This window comes from Chamaea fasciata, unplaced genomic scaffold, assembly GCF_029207755.1.
Source record: "Chamaea fasciata isolate MVZ Bird 193981 ecotype frontalis unplaced genomic scaffold, bChaFas1.0.hap1 SCAF_1, whole genome shotgun sequence".
NCBI classification, from domain to species: Eukaryota; Metazoa; Chordata; class Aves; order Passeriformes; family Sylviidae; genus Chamaea; species Chamaea fasciata.
In genome coordinates, this window is record NW_027094086.1 from 29,673,279 (window position 1) to 29,697,460 (window position 24,182).

The following is a 24,182-nucleotide window of genomic DNA, read 5'->3' on the forward strand; positions in this document are numbered from 1 at the left end:
AATCTTTGGATACCTCCCTTTGGTGTCTCCTGAAGTTCTACAGAAGCCTATGAAAAAAATAAGTCTTCTCGGTAATTAAAATTTATCTATTATTTTTATGGTGTTTTAAGTCTCAACTCTAAGGGAAAAAAAGTGGGCAAATCTCATTAGAAGTAATTCATCTTCCTCTGCATCCTCTTTGTAAAATAATCTTGTTACACCCTTTCTGCTAATTTTTAGCATGGCAACTGCTCAGTAATAGGATCCAATTTCTAAATAATTTTATATGGCTCATCCCATCTGTACTATGCTGTCCTCAGTGCTTCAAGACAGAAAACATACTTCATGATAACAGCTCAAGTGGGAGACTGCTATGAAAAGATTAGGAACAAGTTTCTATTTGCAGTTGTAATGGAAACTGCAATAAAAATTGCTTTCAGAAATTGCCTGTAGAAAACTTTGCAGTTGCACTTCTGTATACCATTGATTGATTGAATTCATTGTGATGTATATTTAGTGCTTTGAAATCCTATTTTGCAAAATGGCTCAGACACTTAGGTGGAGCACCTGAGGGACTCCAAGGCTTTTTGTTTCTCCTGATGTGCTTGTTAGCATGTCAACACCAACCAGTGCTGTGGTCCAGAGGGAGCAAGGTCTGCATGGTGAAATGCCGCCTGATGTCCACACTGAGTGCATTCCATGAGTTTTTACTTTGGACTAATCTTTATTTGGTTGTGAAATGCCCAGGACTGGGCAAAGTGTGTTAGAGAGGGTGCAGGACTGGTGAATTTGCTGTTTTGCATATAGCATGAGCTGCCTTCCACACTGCCACGTAATCCAGGAGAACAGTAGCAGAAAAGAGGTATAGTGGTATTAGTAAGGCTCATCCTTAAGGTATCTATGTCGCATGTAAGAATTTTTTTTCTATGTTTGCTAATTGTCAAGATGTCAAATCATATACAGTGCAGTTAACACTATTGACATATGTTTCTTGGCCAAGCCATCTGGGCTGAAAATCCAGTCTCAATGAGAATTCTGCACTCTAGTTAGGGCAAAAAGTTAATTTCTGGCATGTTGTTCTCCTTTTTCTGTTTATATTTTCATTTAAGCTAAGATAAAAAAAAAAAAGAGTCCAAATTACTGTAGATCTTGTACAGTGATTGTCTTACCAGATTTCAGATTATCCCTAATCGACAGCATTTTATAGTGTTTTGTTTGTTTCTAAATAAACATAAAGCAAGTCAAATAAATCAGACAGAACACTTCAGCAAGGGATTTAGGTTTTAGCTTAACTCTTTTAAACAGAAGGAGTCTAAATTATTTCATTTGGAAAGACTGAGCAAAATACGTCAGGGAAGGTAAAATTATTTACTAAATAAATTCTTAATACGTGAATAATTCAAATGTCACTTATAAAAATCCATATTAGTTTTCTCTTTCTTTAGTCCTCAGTTGTTTTTATATTTGGCATCTGTCATAATTGTCTTAGCCTTTGTTGGAGGCTGTCATAACTACACCCTTAAAACTCATTTAAAATATGTTAGTCATTTTTGGCTAATACAGCTTGTTCAGCAGTTCACAACATTGGTATCTAAATGTATTGAGAATTAAATAAGAGAATAAGTTTGTAAAGGCTAAGGTGGCTTCTAAAGGGCATTGAAAATCTTCCAGTAAAGCTGATTTAAACAGTTTTGGTCTAACTCAAAATATTTGAGTGTTTCTCTTTATGTGCTCAGATCTGCTCCAGTGGGTAAATACCAAAGAAAATGTATTGGAAAAAGCTCCAATGGTGGAACTGAGCACAAAGTGTCTGAATTATGCTAAGAGATAAGCAGGTATAAAGGTTAGGTATTAAATAATTCAATATTACTGACACATAGGCGTTCCTAGTCAGAGACAGCCAGACAACAGGAGGATTTTTCTCATAGAAAAATAAGCACCCAAAACACCCTGGGGAATCCCTGCATTATACTCAGAATCTTAAAGCAAGTTAACAGTGGCCAAGTCACACAGTCATTTTTACAACATTCATTGAAAAATGTCTCAGGCTCCACAAAAAAGAAGAAATGAAATATCTTGCTGAAGGAAATCTGGATGCTTCTCCAGCTAGGTGACAGCTAAGTGCAGATCAGGTCCCCTTCAATTCCCATTTTGCAAGGCTAATGGGGGAATGTAAAATTTTGTCCAAAAGCAAGGCAGGCAGTGGTGTCTTATTCTCAGGCTTTATTACACCAATCTAAGTTTGTGAAACAAAGAGAATAATCTCCAGTACAGATCTTGGTTCTTTTTGCTTTGAAATGAAAGGTGAACATTGTCTTTGGGTTCAGAGTGGAAGGATCAGACTTAGTAGCACTTCTGCAAGCACTCAGCAACTACAGGAAAAGGTTGTCCCATGGACTGACCATCTGCCTGGTAAGAGCTAAAACACAAATTACCACCATTCCCTAAAGAGAACAACTTTCCAAGACCATGACCAAATAGCACCATAAAATTTTTTTGTCATCTATTTTGGCATGTGTGAAGTTTTCTTTTTTTTGGGGAGGTACACAAAATAGTGGAAAAAAGGGACAAAACCAAGAGCTTTTTTTTTTTTTTTTTTTTTTTTTTTTTTTTAAACAGTGACATGAGCTTAGTAGTCCTCTCCAGAGAATCCTCCTTTTACTTTACATATGAATGACTCTAATCACCTCTGGGATGGCTTCTTAATGCATACTTCTATTTTGCATCTGGAAGGGAAAAACATATAAATAAAACTCCCAAAGGTGGAGAAAGGCTTATTGTTTGAACTAAATAATGAAGGAAGGAGCACTGAGAACAAGGAAGAAAAAAATGCACCAAAAAGAATATTAAATCAGAGATGATGACATGATAAAAACATAAAACTTGAAGGTTTTATTATTCATCACTTACTGTTATGGAAATGTATGCAGTGGCTCCAGTATGATGCATGCAAATCCTCAACCCATTCTTCTGACATTCAATATCTGCATGATTTTCATTAACCCCACCTTTATAGGTCAGCTTCAAGTGCTTCTATTGTCATATTTAAACTAAAAATATAAAGAGAGTGAGACAGAAGTGCTCCTACTGTAATATGGCATGATGGGAGCTGTTACCAGAAACCATGGATGCAGGAACTGTGAGCTGCTGTTGTGTGTCCAAGTGTCCTGGTGGTAAGGGGAGAAGACATGAAACTGGTGCCATGTGTAATCAGCCTGTAATTAATTTATTTGGTATGTTGTCTCCCCGTCCTCTAGTCACATAGCTCCTTATTCTTGGAGGGCTGTAGTGGAAGTGCTATCAGTTTCCATCTGCACAAATTTTCTGAATATCTCTGTTAGAAGGACAGACTGCCATATTTCATGAAGCAGGGGATTTAACTGATCAGCTCCAGGGGCATTACCCAGACGCAGGATTCATAGCCATTTCTGATGAGGTCCTAGCAACATGATTTTTTCCTGAATTCAGGCATGTTGGATTACTATATGGTTAAGGCTTATGCTTGATTTTGAACAGAATTCATTCATGCCTCTGTGCTGAAATGCGTTATTGACTCAGGACACTGGAAAGGGTCACTGCATTAATGTGAATCACAGTACCAAAGAACCTCTCTGAAAGAATTTATCCCTTGTTCTATGATTTTGCTACTAATCTGTTATTACCAATCCTAGAAGACCCCACATACTGTCATTCTCTCTAGCCTCTAATACACAGTGTCACTTACCTGCTTGTAGAAATACTTAATTTTGAGACAAACATTCTAAATATATCCTAGAGGAGCAATGGCATTTCCTGAATACATTTCAAATGCTTATGGCCTTTAGTCTCAATGCATACTATAATACAGTGGTGGAGCTGTAGTTTTGGTGAAATCCTGACCTACAGGAGATGGTGAAATTGCAGAAATTTGCTCCCACCTTGAATAGGATGAGAACCATTTTAAGACTCTTCACAAATCTGAAAATTCTGCAAATATTGCTCTGATTAACCACATCCTTTCGGTGATCTATAGATTACTGAAAGGTTATATTGATAAAGTTGATAGCAATTTCATGACAAATGTCTCAATTTTTCACAGACTCCTACAGACTGGTTCATCTGTGATCCAGAAACTTTTTGTAAATGTTAAAATTGGTTCTAAAAATGGAGGTTTAGTTAAAATCGAATTATTTTTAGAAACTACATAATAATTTTTAGTGCTAAAGAGCGACATACTACTAGTGCTAGAAAGCTCAGCAGTCTGAAGTGTGCCTGAATACTTATTATTAATTTATGAATACCAAAATTATATAGGCACTCGTTCCCATAAAAATGCCTGGGAGTATATAATAAACCTGTATTTCTTATTTTTCCACCAGTAAAGAAGAAAACAGAATGTGGAAGAATTGAATAATATAATCAGGAAAAAAATAGAATCAAAATGTATTGTGGTGTGTGGAAACATAAGTTTGGTACCTTGCAGCTATCCATGTGTGGCTGTAAGCCAGGGAAAAGTGAGTGAAGCTGAAGAATCCGTGGTGTCCTCCATAGGCTGCAGGGGAGCAATCTGTTCTCCATGGTCTTCTTCACAGGCTGCAGGAGAATTCCTGCTCTGGTGCTTGGGGCACCTCCTCCCTTTCCATCTCTCAGTCTGGGTTCAGCAGGATGCATTCTCCTGCATTTAAATGTGAAGATACAGAATGAAACTGAGACAAGGACATTCCACTTCACTGTCAACATCTCTCAGAAATGGCTTTAGGAGCCTGTGAATACCAGCTAATGCTTCAGTCCCTGTGAGAAACATTTTATATAACTTAACATTTACAACACTGGATGAGTGGAGTGGAAAAATTGTAATTTTCATTTGGAAGAAAAAAAAAATCAAAGAGCCAAAAGCCTTTCAAGAATGTTTCTGGTTGTCTGCACATATGATTAGCTAATGAGTCAGTATGTATGGAACAACATATTAAAAGAGGCAATGCACTGCATAACACCAAAGTTATGTATACATAGCATCTGTAAGTGGCATAAGCAAGAAAATAGTACAGTTAGCACTGACAAAGCAACACAAACATATAGTGTGTCACTAGACCCATTTTAAGAATAATTATCTTTTAATTAGCTATGTAGGTCTTTATTATCATTGTATGTAGGCTTTATTTTTTTTGTCTTATTTTCCTCAAAGAGTCAGAATATGGTTCACAAATTCAGCACTTACATCCAAAGTTTTTGGTGGTCCTCATAAAACCACTGGGCTCTTTCTGAGTTTCCTTTTGCCATAGTTAGGACACTTGGCTGGTTAAAAGCAGACTGGAATTTCAGTGCTAGCTCATTTGATGACTTTTATATTTTATATAATGGCTATTTAACTTTAAATCCATAAATCATGATTTTTCCCTGATCTTGGAGCAGAACTACCTGAAGACGATGTAGGTTTGAGAACCTTGAATGAAAGGATTCACCTCCTCATAGCAGTTCCGATATTTTGCAGTCTCTGGGGAGTGGTAGAATTTGGAAGTCAGTCAACACTGCCTGCTGGTTAGGCTTTTGTAGCTCTTGCCAGCCTTCACAGATACCAACATTTAGCTGTCATCACCCTTCACACAGAACAGGTGACTGCTGAGGGTTGCCAATGCCCCTGCAGGGAGTGAGTCCCTGTCACACTGCACAAACAACCTGAGTAAAGCAGCATTTGAAACAATCACTAAGATCTGGATGAGAAGGTGGGATCACTGATGTGCCTTTTCTTTGTCTCAAACACACAAGCATTTTTACTTCTTTTAAAAATTATTCATTCTTAAGGTTTTTGCTTTGCTTTAGGTATAAATAATTAACTTAAGAGATATTTTACCTCTTACCTCTAGCTGTTTTCTGATACATGAAATAATTCCAAATGTCATGACAAATTGTTGAACAATTGAACAACATTTAAATCACAGAAAATTTTAGAACAATTAGGGCCTGAAAATTCAGCCTTTTTATTTCCTAAACTAGGAAAATACATTTTAACTAGGTAATATATTTTAATGAGAACAGTCTCCAAATGCATGTGAAATTGAGCAAGACAAAATTTTGTTTTTGCCATGCACCATGTGAGACCAACTTCATGCTGTTCTGTGTGCAGGTGCAAAAATATGAGTCATGAAGGCAGTCCACTGATGTCCCACTCAGATTCTCACACTGGCAGTGTTAAGAAAAAGGGGAATGAAATGAGAATAGCAAGGCAAAACTAGCCCAAGATAGCTATAATGAGCAAAGAATATAAACATCTTGGTTAAAACAGAACTGCTTCTGTGAGTTTGGGAACGTAACAATAATATAACTGTGAGACCATCTGCTATTTTGGCTTCACACAATGCTACAAGCCATTACAAAAGTGGAAATATGTCTCCTGAAAAAGCCAACTTGTTGAACAATATATAGCAAGGTGTCCTTTTAAACTGATAATATGACTGACATTCACACTAAGAGTCTTGAAGAAAGAGAATGTATTTGAATAAAAGTGGACAGTGACTTCCTGACCACCTGTATTGCTCTAATGTTTCATAATGCTAGAGACACTATTTCTTCATCATGTACCTTTAGCAAAACAAGATGGGTCAAAATGTATGGTATTTCATGAGAATATTAAATCTGCCTGTAGTCTCCACTCTAAAATGGGTTGTGACATCTGTGCTGGAAGAGGTGTTGTCAATCTTGTTGGTTTTGTCAGACTAAAGGACAAATCTCCTTTTGTTCACTAACAAAGCCTTTTAGAAACTCAGGTTTTCAGTACCAGTGAGAGTTGCCCAGCTACTCTTAGACTCTTGTGATATTTTCAGGTGGGTTGGCTGAATCTGCCTGTCTGTGAAACTGAGATGTGATTTGCTTACAATTTTCATCAGATTTAAAGAGAAAGTTATGCCCTTATTCCTTCTGTGGAATCTCTTCTGGGCTCCAGTTTTAGAAGCTTTGGCTTTTTACACTGAGATTATTTAAAGAGAACTATTCTTGCCCCTGAAGTTGATCCTTGGCAAAATTTAATGATGTCTCTTGCAGATGGAGACTACTGTTACAAAAAGATCCACTTTTTTGTGGATTTGTGCTTGCAGTGTCCACAGACATTCATGGAACCTTAGAATGATTTTGGTTGGAAGCGACTTTGAAGATCATCTACTCCAGCAGGACTCAACCTTCCACCAGACCAGGTTGCTCAGAAGCCCCATCCAGCCTGGCCTTGGACATTTCCAGGGGTGGATTGCTCTTATGTGGAGCATAACCATGAAAATGTTAGGCTAGTGGGTTTGGTCATCAAAAAAGCTCCTGGAAAGTTTTGAAAAATTTGTCTTTGTTAGTTACTCAAAAATGGCTTCTTAGCAAAGGGAAATAAAACACAAAGGGGCCTTTATGTTTAAATCTTATATTCAGCTAATAGTTGCAAAGGCACAATTTATACCTGTCTGGACATGACTGACATTTTTCTCTACATTCTTTGTGTTGTGTACAGTGAAGGTATCAGGGACAATGAAGAGTTGCAGTTAAAGTCTCTCTATACAGCATATCATAAATGTTCTATAGGATTAAATTTCCTTTTACCACTAGCTTTGTTGCTGTGCTGTGCAGTTGAAGGGCACCATAGGTCACTTTGCTGAAAATATTTGTTGGCTACAATGCACAGGCAAATTGGGTCCACACACATGTTACATGCCAGCAGGATCTCAACTCTGTATTCTGATGGTACTATTGATATAGACACTATAGATCAAGGTATGCCTAATTCTGTATACTCATGTACTCACTACTCAGTCTTCTTGTGTCATGGTTGACTTCTCAATCAATTGGATTTATCTTTGCTGTGATATGTGGACTTGTAATTCATTTTGTAGAATGATCAAATATTTTGCACACTGGTTGTAAATAGATAAATTTCCATCTGATTTACTGGTTAAAAGAGAGGAAATGATTGTACTTTAGGTATAAAATCACTATGCTAATATTGATTGAACAGATATAAGATTTGTCTCTTAAACTCTCTCTGCATTTTTTTCACTGTTATATCTTCCAAAAAAAATTACATATTGAAATGCGTAAATGAATTTTGTCCTTCTTCTTCCTTTCCTTCTACCAATGAGAGAGGCAAAGGTTAAAGATGCAATTTGAACCTAAATGTATGATTAGAGGATTGCATCAGTCTCCCTGGCATCTCAGCACTTAAGGTACGTCTACTGTGACCAGTTCCAGTGCTGCATTAGTGTCCTACATTTCTAAAAATTATGGAATGAAAAACCTCACAACAGTAGTAATGGCATTTTAACGTGAAATGACTGTCTTTGCTCTGCTCCTTGATGTGAGAGCAAGGAGCAGGAGAGGATTAGCAACTTCAGCTTTTGACTGCAGCGAAGTAAAAGTGAGAAACTGTGAAACAGATTGTGGCTTGAAGGTAATGGAAAGCATGTTGAGAGGGTGAAAGCATAGATGACGACTGGAGGGCCAAAGAGTCAAAGTTGTACAGATGTGTTTAAAATATCAAAGTCATGAAGCTGGGCACAAAAATAGGCTCTTAGAGAGCTGCTCTTCCATAGCAATGTGATGGCTTTTTGTCTCCAGCACATAAAATCAATGACAGCTCCAGACAGCGACTTTAGTTGTGATCAAAGCTCAGTGATGATGGGTGGCAGTACAAATGGTTATTCTATAATGACAGTGGGAAATAGAGGTGAAGACACAGACTCAGATCTAGTGACTTGAGAGCAGGGCCAAAGTGATGGGAAGACAACCAGAGGCCCATGAATAAACATCCTTGACATGCAAGGGAACAATAACAAGACAGCTACTGGTGATTATCTTTAGGTGTGGATTGAGAGTTCAGAGCTGCAAATCAGTTGTCATATATGGGACCATGAATGCAAATCCTAATCAATTATGCTGTAAGCTATCCCACAAAAATGAATAGCAAAACTAAGCTTTTTTCTCAGTTTGATTGCACAAAGAAATGTTTACTGATTGATGCACTAACTGTAGGATGCCTAAGAGAAGAGATCTTTAATGTTTTTAAAGAACATCCAATTCCTTATGTGCCAAGGATGCCAATCTATCATGCATAGCTGAGGAGAGGGTGGAGTGTTTCAGACATGTATCAGAGGATGCAATAGACTACTTAACTAAACCACAACCACTGTCTCATTTATCGACACCCTACTCCTTGTACAGGAGGCAAGGTTTTAACAATTGCAGCCAACAAGAACATTTGGGTTTGTATTAGCCAGGTGTGTGGCCAGGTTTTGGTAGCAAGGGGGATACAGGCGTGGCTTCTGTGAGAAGCTGCCAGAAGCTTCCCCATGTCTGGCAAAGCCATTGCCAGCCAAGATGCATCACTGACCATGGCCAAGCCAATTGGGAATCGCAGTAATGCCTCTGTGATAACATATTTAAGAAGGAAAAAAAAAAAGTGCAGCTGTAATTGTGATCAGAGAAGAGAGGATTTACAAAATGTGAGAGGAACAGCTCTGCAGAAACCAAGGTCAGTGGGGAGGGAGTGGGAGAAGGTTCTCCAGGCACCTAAGCTGAGATTCCCCTGCAGTCTGTGGTGTAGACCGCGGTGAAGAAGCTGTGCCCCTGCACCCATGGAGGTCAGTGGTGACAAACCTGCAATGGAGGACATCTGTGCTGGAGCCAGTGGAAAGAGGGCTGTGGCCCTGTGGGAATCACATGATGAAGCAGGTTCCTGACAGGCACCTGCAGGCCTGTGGAGGGAGGAGCCCAGGCTGGACCAGATTTCCTGGCAGCACTTGCAACCCCTAGGGGGGCCCATCCTGGAGCAGCCTGTTTTTGAAGAACTGCACTCCATGGAAAGGGACCCCCTCTGGAGCAATTTGTGAAGAGCTGTAACCCATGGCAAGGGCTCTGGAGGAGCTCATGGAGAATTATGTCCTGTGGGAAGGACCTCATGCTGGAGCAGGAGAAGGACTCCTCTCCCTGACGAACAGTGTGTGATGAACTGACAATAACTCCCATCCCCATTTCCCTCTGCCTCCTACAGGGCACAGGAAGGAGGAAGGGGTGGGGGAAAGGTATTTTAAAGATTTTATGTTCCTTTTCATTTTCTTGCTCTGATTTTGTTTGATTATAATTTTAATTGGTTTCCGCAAGTCAAGTCTGTAATGCCCATGACAGTAATTAGTGAGGCATCTCCCCCTGCCTTTATCTCAATTCATGATCCTTTTGTTTTGTTTTTTCTCCCCTGTCCAATTGTGGAGGAGAGTGGCAGCGTAGAATATCTCTGGTGGGTGTCTGGCATCCAGCCAGGGTCAAACCACCACAGTCTTTTCTAGCATAGGACTAGGGTGAGAAGGAAGAAAGGAAACTTCTTGAGAGTATAGACAGAGGCAGGGAACAGAATTCCAGTAAAGTTCAAGTATTGCAGGGAGGTTTGGAGTACAAAGTGTTTGAAAAATATCAAGGATTCATCTGAAAAATTTTGAAACAGAGGCCACAGGTGCAAAAAGACTGTTGCACTGAGAGGAAAGAAAAGCAAGGCTTTTCTCTAAACCCAAGCTGAGCCTAATCACACAAGCTAGAAGAGGAAGTGCAAATAGGAAATCAAAGGACAATACAACACTGTAAACCTTTAGATTATGTGGTGCAGAAGTTAAGGATGAAGCAAAGGTATCTGTTGTCACATTTAGACTTCCATAAAAAGCCCAAAAATGTCCTTGAATTAAGGTTGAATCCCAGAGAAGCAGCTAGTGAAAAACAAGAGCTGAGATGTAAAAGTAGGAAATTACAAAGGAATCCCATATCCTGAGGGGAAGACAGGTAGTGATGTCTTAACCCAGATAGCTTTCTGGCAGGTAAATATGAATCCAGTTCTAAGACATATTTGATGAAGCGTTAAATCTTCTAATTTGATTCCCTCTGTGTATCCCTCTGACCAGAAGGGTGAAGGTAAGGCAACAGGAAATTTACCCTTTCAACACCTGGACACCACTAAACACCACTGACAGCTGGTTATAGTTGTTTTTCAGCCCTCAGTTTCTTCGACCCCATCAGGAGTGTACAAAGACACATTCAAATGACACTGTGATTTTCAGTGGGCAATGGGAAGACCAGCTACATGTAATCAGGATTTTTTTTTCTGATCTTAGCATTTAGTTAAGATGAAAGATTGAGATCAATTCTCAGTAGTGTGTGCAGAATATAAGTGAGTTTTGGGTTTCTAGGAAAATGGCATAGAAAGTACATGATTGAATAATGTCCATAATGTCCAGAGGCAATGGAGACTTTATTTCAAGTGGAGAAAGAAGAGAATTTTTTTTTTTTTTTTTTGCTTGGCTAGCTATATTGGTTTGTTTGTATATAGGTTCTTGGAAGCGGTATCACCACTTCCAGAATAAAGGCAAAAAACATCATCACTGCTGATGGTGCCAGATTTTCCAAGCTATATATACTCTGGACAGATGTCTCCAGCAAGGTGTAGGGACTGCATTATATTAATATAATGCTAAGTATACTTTTAAATATAATATTAGCCTTAAGCACAAAGATATCAGCATGGGAGAAAGCATATTCAGCCATTGGATGGGTGTCCTTGCCAGCTGGTTGGGAAATTACAAGCCTGACTCAGTATCTACTAAGCACTTACTTGTATTTGATGGATGCTTATGTACCCCATCATCCTGGGTAAAGGGTTATAATTATAAATTAGTGCCATTGTCCTTCACTCCACAGCTCTTTTCCTTTTCATTGCAAGGTGGCCTTGGAAAAGCAGAAATACAGATTGATTTTACAGATGTGGTGAGAGTGGCATGAAATGTCACCTGATTTTCACAGGGATGGCCCCAGAGATTCTCAGACCCTCCTATAATGAGCAATCTAGAGTGCTGATGCTTTTGAGGTGGAAGAGGGCAACAATCTCTCTGTCCACTATATGTTTGCTTTAAAGCAGTTGCCCAAATATTGTCACAGAGAATTTGTATGAGCCTGGGTGGGCCTGATTTTCAAAGAAACTCATTCACCCACAGTTGTGACTAAGATGACAAGAAAGAGCAACTGAAAACTTGCCCTCAGTGTCTATTATATTTACAAAGAGAAAAATAAGTCTGCCTTGAGCACAAGAATAACCAAGCATTTGTCATAGCTGATATCGGTATCTGAGAGAAATGTAAAAGTATAGATGGAAAGAGAACTTCTACTGCCTTGAGAAATGAAAATGGAGCAAATTGGACATGAAGCAAATGACGCATATTCCCTGAAACTTGGTGGATGGTGAGAAGACGTCATAAAATGACAGATAACAGCAAATGGCAATAATATGCTGCTACAAAGCAACACATGTATTATACCTTTAAAAATAATCTGCTGCCTTATCTCTGAGACTCCATGCATGTTTGGGGGGCTATTTATAGGTTAGAATTAGCAGTGGATGCCCATGATTCAATATTGCCAGCCTTAATATTAACAAAATTATATGGCACATCTTGGGAGTGCCCTGTCTCCATAATGCTCCTGGAAGCAATAGGTACAGGTGTTGGTCACTGCAGAGTTAAAGCTGTTTGGCATCTACCCATGCTTTTTTGCTAATGAACCATCTGGCTCAGTACAAGAAGTTGCTCAGCCACAAATCAGCAGTTTTCTTGCAGATGTTTGCTGTTCACTGCTCCTTAATTCCCTTACTCCCAGTTCTTCCTCCTGCCTAGCACAGCTCTCGCTTTGCCATTTATCTCAATTCTTTCTTCAGAGGTAGCTTTGATTGCAAATATACTGGCGTCTGGGACTCTCATAATTATTTCTTTCTACATTCAAAACACTAAGTTTCAGGATCTTGGAAGTAAAGATTTTCCCTCTTAAAGGAAAGAATGCCATCTTCTGCAGACTGAGCTGGGATACCTTTCAGTCCTGCATGTACCAAGTTGAAAAAGATAAATATCACAACCTACTTTCCTCCTCTTTGAATTTCACTTCAGAGGCTGAGTATTTAAGGTCATGGACAGGATGGTTTTCATTACAACAATCATGTCACCATTTTGCTGTAGGAGGAACAGAAAATGTGCTACATTCTACTACACTTTCATAAGTTATGTGGCAACCCGTTCACAAATACATACAAAGGAATCAAAATATACTCAGGAAATTGGACTTTCCTCTTGGAAAAATGTAAATTATGGGGACTGAAATCTGGACCTTGATGTTGGTGTAGAAGAGAAGTTCTGCAAGGGAGAGATAAGTCTTGTGATCTCTACAACATTTTTACGAACTGAAACATCCTACTTCAATTCTGCCCTTTATTTTCTCTCAGGTGATTCCATTCATCGGCATTTTCTTTTACTTACCTCTTCCTTAGCTCTGGGAGTGACATTCCATTTCCTGTGTAATTTTTATGAAAATTACCCTTTCACATTGGTGCAAATCCATGTGAGTGGAAATAATGTAATCTGTGAATTACCCAGTAACCCAGAGGCTTTTGAACAGACCCTGGAACGCATTCAGTTAAAACTAATTTACCATGCTTTCTGTAATAGCAGATCCTTTCCTAAAGCTGTTCTGCAAGATATTGCTGTACTGACTCAGCATGAATTTTAAGATTTTACAAAAACCTGTTTATCTAGAAAACTTTAATTTGAAACAAAATAAAACAAACCCAAAACAACAACAACTACGAAACCTGAAAACAAAACCCCTTTTAGAAAAGAAGGAAAATGTGGAAGAAAACCTAGGGCCTTAATCGATATCTGTGCGGAAGACAACGTTTGCAGAAGGTAGCAGCTACATGAAGGGTTGCTTTTACCTATTTGCTTTCTTCTAGTGAGTAGTGAATTTAATGGATAGAGTCCCTCCAGGTGGGCAATCACAAAACTAATATTTTTATCCTCCTGACAGAAAATTGCATGCCTTTTTCCTAGCATAAAATGACATTTCCCCTAGAAAATTCTGATGCTTTTGCATAAGTGGTTTTCCTTGTTAGGGTATTTCTCTGAAGAAGCATTTCCCACTGGTTTTAACAGTCTAGGAAAATTCTTGAGCAAATTCTTTTTCTTTACTGACTTATTTTTAGTTAGCCTGCTGTTCCATCAGCACAGTCTCTCCCAAGGTAGCTTGGCGAACAGGTGGAGACCACAGTTCTTCTGCCTTCAATGCTACCAGGTTAATGTGAGGACAAGACAGATGATTTACAGATATTTTTGATCTGATTTTGACTGAAAAATTTTCCAACAATTCATTTGGAAGAAGAAACCCTTTCTTTGCTCGTGGTAATGGCTGAAGGTGCTGGAGGTGGTGAAACTCTAATGGTCTGACCCTCATTTCTACAGGTACAACTACCTGTTCTGACTGGTATAAAAAGAAATGAACTGAACAAATCAAGATCACTGTGTTCAAACTGTCTTTTCATGCCACAACTACAAGAGCTTTGGCCCTCTTTTCATTACACTTTGTGCAGCCCAGCAAGTAAAGTCCATTCATGTTCCCTAAAATACTCTACCTGTTGTTAACAACTTTCCTCTCTTAAAATGTGTATATCAGCAGCATTTACCCAGTGCATTTTAAGACTGTTTCAATTCGTCATATTGGACATTTCAGAGATGCCTATTTCTGGGTATTTCTTTACAAAGAGCTGTTAAAAGACGGTTTCTCTCCCTCTTAGAGTGCTGCAGCCTTGTCATTAACAGCCATTTGCTGGCCACTGCTCCTCATCATTCTTGTGGAGAGTAATTGATCCTCTGAGCAGAGGCTCACAGAGGGCCATAATCTCTGTAATGAGTGGGAAGCTTTGTAAAAAGACAGTGTGTTAGAACTTGAAAACTACAGTGTAAGAGAGCATGAGTATTGGTTTATGCTACTGAAAATGATGAAAGTCATAACTATAGCTAGAATCTTAAATTCTACCCTGTTCTCAGAGAAATTCTCAGAATTTTTGGTTTTAAATTCCTGAGGATAAACTACAGCAAAATGAATGTGGATGTTAGAAAGGAACAAAACCAAGATCCTAAATCTGATAATATTTATTTTTCACATTTATATTTGTATCAGACTCTTAGTATTGCTTAAGTAGATATTTTAAAAATGTTTATAGTCTTATGCATGGGTTTTGCATTTATCAGGCCTATACTCCAAGGACCTTAAACTTAATTAAAGAACATTACTTACATAAATTATTTCAGACAACCTCTTTTGCTACTTACTGTCTTTGAATCTTTGAATGTTATCCTTATGTCAAGACAATATATTGTGAAGTCTGAATTCATTAAGGAGGAAGAGCCAATCAACCATCTGTAAAATACCTGAAGGTAAGTATTTGTGTTCCCTAATTCAGTGTTCCCACTGAAACACTCCAAACCACTCAGCTGCTCTATCACTCCCCCTGCCCACTTCCTCTCCCCCTGTGGAGGGCTGGAGAGCAGAATTGGAGGCACAAAAGGTAAAATCACGGGTCAAGATAAGAACAAATTACTGGAAACGGCAATGAAATGAGAAATGAACAGTAATAGCAACAGTAATAACAAAAGGATGTATGAGAAAGGCAAACAATTCACATGTGAAAGGCTCACCAAGTGGAAAATGGCCATGCACAGACAACTACCAGGTTACCTGACCTGGAAGGGACCCCTTCCCGTCCCCAGAAACGAGATGACGTGGTACAGAATAACCTCTGGATTGGCAGAATTTAACCCTGTCCTGGCTGGAACCAGGACAAACTTCGCTGTCCTCTAGAAAATCTGAACTGTGATGCTTTGGGGCACACAGGTGTTCCCATTACCCTGTCAAACAATCCCATCAGGTTGCAGCTGATATGTGACCCCCATTTGCTTTCACAAATTGAATTGTTCTTGGGTTTCCCCTGGGTTTAGCAGGGAAAGCCTCTCTGATAAAGATTCCTGGGACGAATAAAGCTTACCTGCTGGTATCAGCTCTTCTGCTAGAAGGGAGGAGAAAGAGGAATTTTCTGCATAGGTCCTGAACTCAGAATTAGGCATTGAAGACATGAGTGTTATTCTGTATGGCCCTGGTTAAAGGGAGGGATGGTATTACACAGAACTTTCTGTACCCTAACTGATATCCAACTCAGGCTTCCCTGACATTTTTCTTTCTATAAATTAGTTTTCTCTGGGAACTAAAACCACTTTTTTTCTCCATGCATAGCACACCTACTTTGTCAGATGATGGAGGCTGGGTGGCCTCTAATAATACATGGGCCAGTGTCCCTTTGTAGATGGTGACAGGAAAGTTTAGAAAAGGCTTTCACTGAATTTGTTTGAAATCCTGAATTTGAACTAGAGACAGAGCCTTGAGCCAGTCAGGCTGTGCAGTGCTAGGAGTGTTGTCATCAGGAATGCTGCTAGTGATTCAGTTAAATACTTGTGGCTGCTATGAAACCAGAGGACAGACTTGCATCGTCTAACTTTGGTTTCTGGGATATTTGTTTTAGGAATACAGCCATTCCTTTTTAATCACAATGAGAGAGATGCACTTGCAAAGGCTGATTCTGCACCACTCTCTAATCACTGCCTGCGGCAGAAACTTAATTTTTCCAAAATCCTAATTAAATTTAGAGTGAGCCTGGGATGAACCTGGACTGCATTTGAAAGCATGGTGAGGAGTAAAGCTGACTTTCCAGACATTTCCAAACTAGCAAATACAAATACAGATCTAATATCCTCTAGTTTCCCTGAGAGCAAGACTTGCTACAATGAGAACATCACTATTGGGAACACATCCACAGTTCTCCTGCAGCACTTGATTTAGATAGATTAATGATTCCCTGTGACAGCCATACAGGAGGTCTCAGATACCTTCTCTTACCACAGATTTGAGCTTTCTCATAACTTATGTTCTTCAGGAGTTATGAAATTGGTACTAAAAGGCGATTACAGTAGAAAGGCAGATTTACTACTGACTGGCTCAGGACTGTGGACACTAAGATGGAGTAATTTGCTGGCACTTTCAATAAAAGGAAGATAAAATTCACATTTGTGTTGGGTTTCACATAATTTCAATAAACAGCATCTGAGAAAAAGGAGTCAGAGAGGGATTAAATCTCAGCTTTTTTCAGTTGACAAAGAGAAGGCAGGATCACAGATAAAAACTGTTATTCTCATACTCTACTGTCTAGTGTAAAGTGGAGTTAAAGATTTTTAGACCTTTAGGAAATCTCAAAGCAGTTTTGTCATATACATTGAACAAAGTATGTGTTTAACTGTTATGCTTAACATTGTTTTCACACATTTTCATTTTTTCCTTGACTACTCTGTCTCATTTACCTCCTTCTATTGCACTCTTTCTCCTACAGACTGAGGAGGCAAAAATTGCTGGTGTCTGGGAGGCTGAACATGAGTAACACAGGTGTGCTCTCTGTACAGACAGGCTAGTGAAGAAGGAAGCATATTTGCTGTTGCTGACATTTTGTCAAAGGCTAAAGGCAGCTGCAAATATTACTTATAAGAATATAGAATTCTTCAAAGCTGTTCTTTTAAAATCCTTTGTTGCATTCCTGAGTTTTGGAAACAGATATAAGAGTTCTCCATCTTTGGACTGAGTTTCTACTCCCTGTTAAGCAAGTTCTTGCAAAAGGATGTGCTGCGACCAAGATCTATCATTTAGAAAAATCTGATGGTTTTAGCTTGCTGAGTTTATCAGTTGTCTTGTGTCTTGTCAGACAAACTGTCTAAATGGTTTTCCTCTTGTATGGTTTGATCAAGCAGGTGGATTATTGCTTCAGCTACCGCTGGTGAGGTTTAGGCAGCTCCCTGTGGTGACACCTGTCTATTCAGGTTTCTCTTGTGCTGTCCATGCCTAATTCTGCTATTAAAAACAGACTTGCCACTTCTGCTCACTCAGATCTGCCTTCTTCCTGACTTTAGTAAGTCTGTACCTGCTCTCAGGACTTGGACATACTTCAGCTATGATTATACCGAAGAGAAATGAAAAAAAACCCACCTGAAAAGATTTTGCCTCATCCATTTGTTTTGTGGTTGGTTTCTAGGACAGGTTTGCATGTGCTCACTGTGAAATGCACATCAAACTGACGAAGTTTCCCTTTTACATTACGGAAAGATACACAGCCAGCTTGTGGAATCACATGTGCTCAGCCAAATAGTTTGGGGCTTGCATGTTTTTACATTTAACCAACACAGAGGTAACTAACTGGATGGCAACAGGTGGCATTTATCAAGGTTCTCAAAGTATGGGTCAGCCAGTGCATATAAGGATAAATAGAATCCCAGACAGGAAAAATCAGATGAGGAGTAGATGAGAGAGGCATGGCTGGCCTCACAGGCACACAAACATATAGATGGATACACATACATGGGCATAATCCAATTTGAATTTTGAATTAATTTTCCCTAGATTATGAAGGGCATGAATTTTGTCTTGGCTCTGCTGAATACACATATTTTTGATTACTTCTTTTTTGCATGATGCTCATCTTTTAATCCTATAAATCTTTGTTTTGTCCTTCTTAGTTTAGGAACTGGATTCTCAGAAGAGGTGGAAAACTGTTTCCTGCACTACTGGAAGGTTTTTATTGCATTACTCTTTCTGATGCTCTTTGAGGTTGCAGGAAAATAGGTTTTCTTGAAGGAACCTGGATACCTCTGTCCCATAGATATGACTGCTTTTTAAATAAACACTCTGCATTTTAAGATTATTCCCATTAGCAATATTTGGTTTTTAAAGATTGCAGATAGTGGGATTGATGAAAGACTTGCTTAGAATGTGCTGAGAAGTCAGAGAGTCTAAACACTGGAAATTCTGAGAGATGTAAGAATTAGAAGCTTTTATTGCTGGAATAAGTGGCACTTATAGCAATGTCCTTTTTTGTGGCAAATATTCTGGAAAATATTATGCTGAGGAGAAGTCTTCTATGCTTTTGAGCACAGTGCACAACTACAATGATCAGGGAGAATAGAACTGCTGATTCTTTGAATAACTGGCTTGGAGTTTCATTTCAAGGCATGAGTGACAATGCAGCCTTTTCTGAGTCCCAGAAGATATGTAGAAGTTCAACTTCTTTATCATACTTCTTTATCATACTGAAAGTCACCACTGCAGAGGGGAGAGTTAATATTATGGGTAATTTTACACATTTTTTTACATCAGCCTAACAGCTCAGAATTATGCAACCTTTCAGAGCAGGGGACAGAAATTCTTCTAATTCCATATTTAATGCCATCTGTCAATCCACTGGTATGTGCTTAACATCAACTTTAGACATCCAAATAACCTCAAAGACCACATTTCTTTTCACAGGTTTAAACACATTAATGAGAGATAAGGCAAAGTATATTCTGTATTTTCCTCTTGGAAGTGTATTTCCACCATTTGTACATGTTTCAAATGACTGCAAGTAATGACTGGGTCCTGCTTTGAGGCTGAAGTTTTGCTGGAGAGCCTTTGGGGTTCTTTTTTTCTATGGTTTTTCTGTCTTTCTTGGTAGGCAACTCATATTTTCTTCTACTAGCTTAAACTTTAAAGAGGACATTTCCCCTCGTTGAATTATATTCCCCCTCATTACATTATATTATCAAAATATATTATATTTTGAACTTTCTTCTTTAGGTGTACTTACATCACTCTGATCCAAGCTGGTTGATTCTTTAAAAAATTATCTCATATTTCAGCTTTTACATCCATGGACCTTTCTTTCAGTCCAACTGTCTTTACAATTCTGGTTTCCAAAACCATGTCAATAAAATCACTGACCTGGAAAACTTTCAGGGAATCCACACCAAAAGTCACCTCTAGTGAAGGACTAAGTAAAAGATTTAGTAAGATGCTATAGACCTGCTGATAATTTTTCAATTATTAGCCAATAATATTAGTTCTTTTGAATGAACCAGACATGACGGATTATTAGTTATGCATAGTTATTTCAAATTAATACTTGATGAGCTTTTGGTTTCTAGAACTTGTTATTTAAATATATCTACCTCACTAGACCGAGGAAAAGAGAGATCAGGTATGAAACAATTCCTACCAGTGACATCTGTGGGTCAGCAGCCAACAACCATTCCTTTTGGGTGACTCTATCAACCAAGTAAGATATATAGGCAAAAAGAACACAGAAAATAGCAGTTGTAAGCTATGTGTGAAATCTATTGAGAAGTCATGTAGATCCATTTGAGAAGATTTAGGTCAGTTAAGGCTTTTAGAATAAACATTTAAAGAGAAGGAGTAATGTCTGCAAGCGGTGTAACTCATGCATTTTCATTAGCCTAAGTGCAAATATAGAAATATACTCCAGAGTAGATCTGACTCTCAGTGTTGCCCAGAGCATACTCCTTATTCATAGAATGCCCTCTAAAGGACAAATGTAATGCGTAATCTTATTTGATAATGTATGTTCACGTCTCAGAAGATGCTGGGGAATTATTAGCCTTTGACAGATTTCCTTTTGGCTTTAGCAATTAGCAGAAATGAAACTCTGCAAGATTAAATTTCTTCTTTGGACTATGTATAGTTTTAAGACTTCTTCTATAACCCCATAAAGTAACAAAAAAAGACAAGCACCAAATTTTAAATAATTGTGCAGTGATTTAGCCAACTCCTATTGAAATTGTTTAGACTTTGAAAATTACTTAAATAAAAATTATATTTTTGGCCTTTAGAACTCATTTGAGAAGCTTGTCCTCTTAGCTTGTGACCACAGGGAGTTGTTGAAGATGGAGCTGAGAAGCCGGGTTTTTGGCATTGTTTAAACTATTGGGCACAGATGTTTTCAGTTAGATTGAACATATCCTCAACTTGAAGAAAATAGGATTCTTTCAGTGTTGGGGAAGTGAAATTGTATAAAACAGTGCTGAGGCCTTTCAGAGGCATGGCAGAGGTCCGTGCCTTAATAACTAAACTTATTGATGCAGGAAAATGAAATGAAAGTCAGCAAATTGCTGATGAAATGGAGTTCAGTGGGTTGTTTAGTCCATTCCATCCTGAATTGGTCTCTACCATACATTATCCTCTACCTTGCCCAACTCAGGTGTAAATAATGGAACTGACATTTTTCTTGTTACATTTACAAAAGTAATGGCTTCCCCTTTCTGTTCACTTGACAGGCTAAAACATATTTAAGTGGATAAAAATGAGGTAGACCAGAATTTTTCTGAATTGCACACAGAGTTCATTAAAGCATCAGCCTCTGGTGGAAGTTTATTCATGTGTAAAGGTACCTGCAGGTTGGTCTGGATCCCTGCTGGAGGCTGAACAGAAGTAGCTGCTATGGAAGGAATTTGATGAAGCTGCAACCTGTCACAATTACAGCACTAGATGTAGCAGGCATAAAAAATTACTTGTTGTTATTTGTGGACTTGTTTCCATCACACAGGAGGAGGAAGTTTCAAAAAGATTAAGCAGAACAGAAGATGTGTATTGGAAATGGTTATCTAAACCCCACTGAATCTAGGAAATCCTTATGAAAAAGTCAATTGACCACAATAATTTGTTTTCAGATATACACACTGTAAGACTTTGTAGGTTAATTAAGGAAGATCATAGGTGGAATTTTCTGTTCCATAAAAATATCTTGAGTAAGTAATCAAAATTCCTGTTGCTATTGAATACCAGCAATTCTTTCAAAAATATGTTTCTGTGGCTGGGCAAGGCTGTAGGACCTGGATCCTGGCCCTGATGGAGCATCACTGGGGCAAAGACTGATGTTTTGCCAGCTGCCAATCACACTGGGATGAATGGAGCATATGGGCTGTGCCTGCCCAAACCACTACAGTCCTGTTCCAGCCTGAATCTGCCTCCATCTCAGCAACAAGTACAACAGCAGGGAGGTTGTAGAAGTCTGTGTTGAAACAGTGCATCCCTGTGGTTTCAGTCCTGGCCTGGTGAATTACCACAAATGGGACCCTGGTAGGTGCATAATATTAGAAATAAAGGCCTGGGTGTATTATTGTTTTGAAGTTTAGGATGTTCTTTTGTCCTTAGGAAATCTGGCCACTCACTACACATGGGAAGGTATTGGAAGGATGAGGTGACTCATACTGTCTCAGATTAGCTACTAATTGCAAGGTAATCAGAAGATATAAAGTATTTAAAACACCTCTGGCTATTTATTATTTCTATGAGGAGCTTTCAAAGCCTAAGTAGCAGAGGTGACAGGCTTTTAAGCATGAAGTAGCAAGCTACCTAGAGAAAGGTATATTTCAATTTCCTAAGGTAGGTTTGGAGTATTTTTGTTTCAGTCCAGCTGGCAAAGCCTTTTACTGATGCTGTAACATCTGGAGGACTATCTAAGTTCTAAAATGTCTGGGACACGGCTGGAGGAAAAAGAACCTTATACAAGGAAAGGCTCTTGGAGTTTACACAACCTTGCCGCTGGGTCACCAGTAAAGGCTGGACTTTACCCACAGAATGATGAAACCTCCATGAAATCCAGAAGTTATTCCTTAGCTTTTGTAATGTATCCGGGGAGCAGAATCCCCCTTGCCAGACCCATTTCCAGCATTATGTTTTGCCAGCCCTTCCCCTGCCCTGAGAAAGGCTCTCTGGGTCAGTGTCAGAAGCCTGGTTAGTCAAATGAAGCCATTCTTCCTTTTCTGCATTCCTCTTTTCTCTCTGGAATTCCCAGCACTGGGATCTTGTCCTGCCAGAGACAGAAGGGACAGAGCATGTGACCAAGCACCACCTGCCTGTGGGACCTGTCAAGACGTGTTCATGCTGAAGACAAGCAATATAAGAGCTTTGGAAGGTGCATCATCTGCTGCCTCATCTCAGAAAGTCAGGGGGACTGTGGCTACTTAGACATTGATACACAGAAGGCCAGGGAATTTGGGTTACCATTTTTCTAATTAATATTTTTTTTTTCCCAGAGTGTATCTATTTAATGCTCCCCACTGGTTTCAAAGAGGGAAAGAAAAAGGTTTTTAATTAGAGGTGTACAGTTCATGTACCTAATGAATCAATAGTAATTGAATATAATGGAACCTTCTTCAAAGAACACCCATGGAGTATAGTAAAACCTCCTTTAACAGGTTTAGTTCCATGCCAGTGACCTTTTAAGAGGATTCTCCATCATATACAGGCTCTAGTGGATACATTTTCCCCATGTATTTTCTGGAGTTCATCCAGGTATTATGTGCTTGGATATACAGTGCTATATATTGTGGCTGTGGGTATTAGGTACAGTCACAGACATACTTGTTAATTAATATACTTCCTAAAATTCTGTTATTCTCTGTATGCGGTTTTATGAAAGGCTAAATGGATTATATTATCCCTACAGACTGCAAAACCAGCCAATATATTTTCATTTCAATTGTTTTAACCACTACTCTAATCTAAAAGTTAAGGCTACAAAATATCTTCAATCAACAGACTGGAAAAAGAAAATACATGAGATGAGAAGCCTTTCTGAATTAGTGGTGTCCTAGCATTATATTAATCACATTTCCTCAGTGAAAATGAGAGATTTATGTTGGAACACACTTCTCCAGGTCAAGAAATCATTGTACAAGACAAAGTTTCTAGTGAAGATCCCTCTCTAAGGAAATCCCCATAACCTCTCCCTCAAATAAAAAGCTTCAGTTTTGGATGCAGACCTGAACTTTCAGAACTTTCTTACACAGTTTTTGAGGACATAACCCTAGCAGGCTTAGGATACAAGAGTTAAATTGATATTGCCTTATGGATGAGGATGACTTCTGAATCTCACACAAAGGTGCCTTTTACAGTGTTTAGCCCATTTTGGTATGGTCACAGATAAAATCTGTACTGGCTTAGCTCTCATTATCCTGCTGTGACTTCATCTGCACTGGCAGCTTGCAGTGATGTCCCTGCATGGTTCACAGGGTGAAGCACTTGAGCAGATCTCGGCTGGTCCTGCTCAGCCCCCTCCTGCTGGAGCACAGCTTGGAGGGGACTGGGCAGGAAGAGCTCAGCAGATAATGAGATATTGCTTTGATTTCCCTGGTAATTCAGTTTCTTCAAGAATTTCACTGATGCCCAAAGGGGTTCTGCCTTGTACAATCCAAGGTATTGTTCAGTCTTGTTTTGCGTGGTGTCTTTTTTGTTATAGAGGAAGGCACAAGCCTTTCAAATGAAAAGCAGACACTTGACTGGGATAGAGGGAAGGAAGCTCAAATATGCACACACTAAAACCACAGTGCTTCAGACCTGCACACCTTAACGTTTGTCATCCAGACTGCACTGGATCATCTTTCATCACACAGGGTAAAAAGTCCTTACCCTGAGAAAAGCCAGGCATGAGGATGTTTGCCTCAAAAGGCTGCTTTGCAAGACCTAAATCAGAG

The 24,182-nt window shown here is 39.0% G+C and overlaps 1 long non-coding RNA gene across 2 annotated transcripts; it reads right to left on the reverse strand.

Annotated features, from left to right (window-relative positions):
• Nucleotides 1-2,621: 2,621 nt before the first annotated feature.
• On the reverse strand, nucleotides 2,622-11,657 carry LOC136301717 (uncharacterized). Of its 2 annotated transcripts, none has more exons than XR_010723925.1 (3): nucleotides 11,579-11,657; nucleotides 4,435-4,633; nucleotides 2,622-2,705 (listed from the first exon to the last, which is right to left on the reverse strand). It is a non-coding gene; the product is annotated as an uncharacterized lncRNA (long non-coding RNA). The 2 variants fall into 2 exon arrangements; XR_010723926.1 differs by lacking the exon at nucleotides 11,579-11,657 and adding an exon at nucleotides 5,377-5,449.
• Between the last annotated feature and the right edge of the window lie 12,525 nt (nucleotides 11,658-24,182).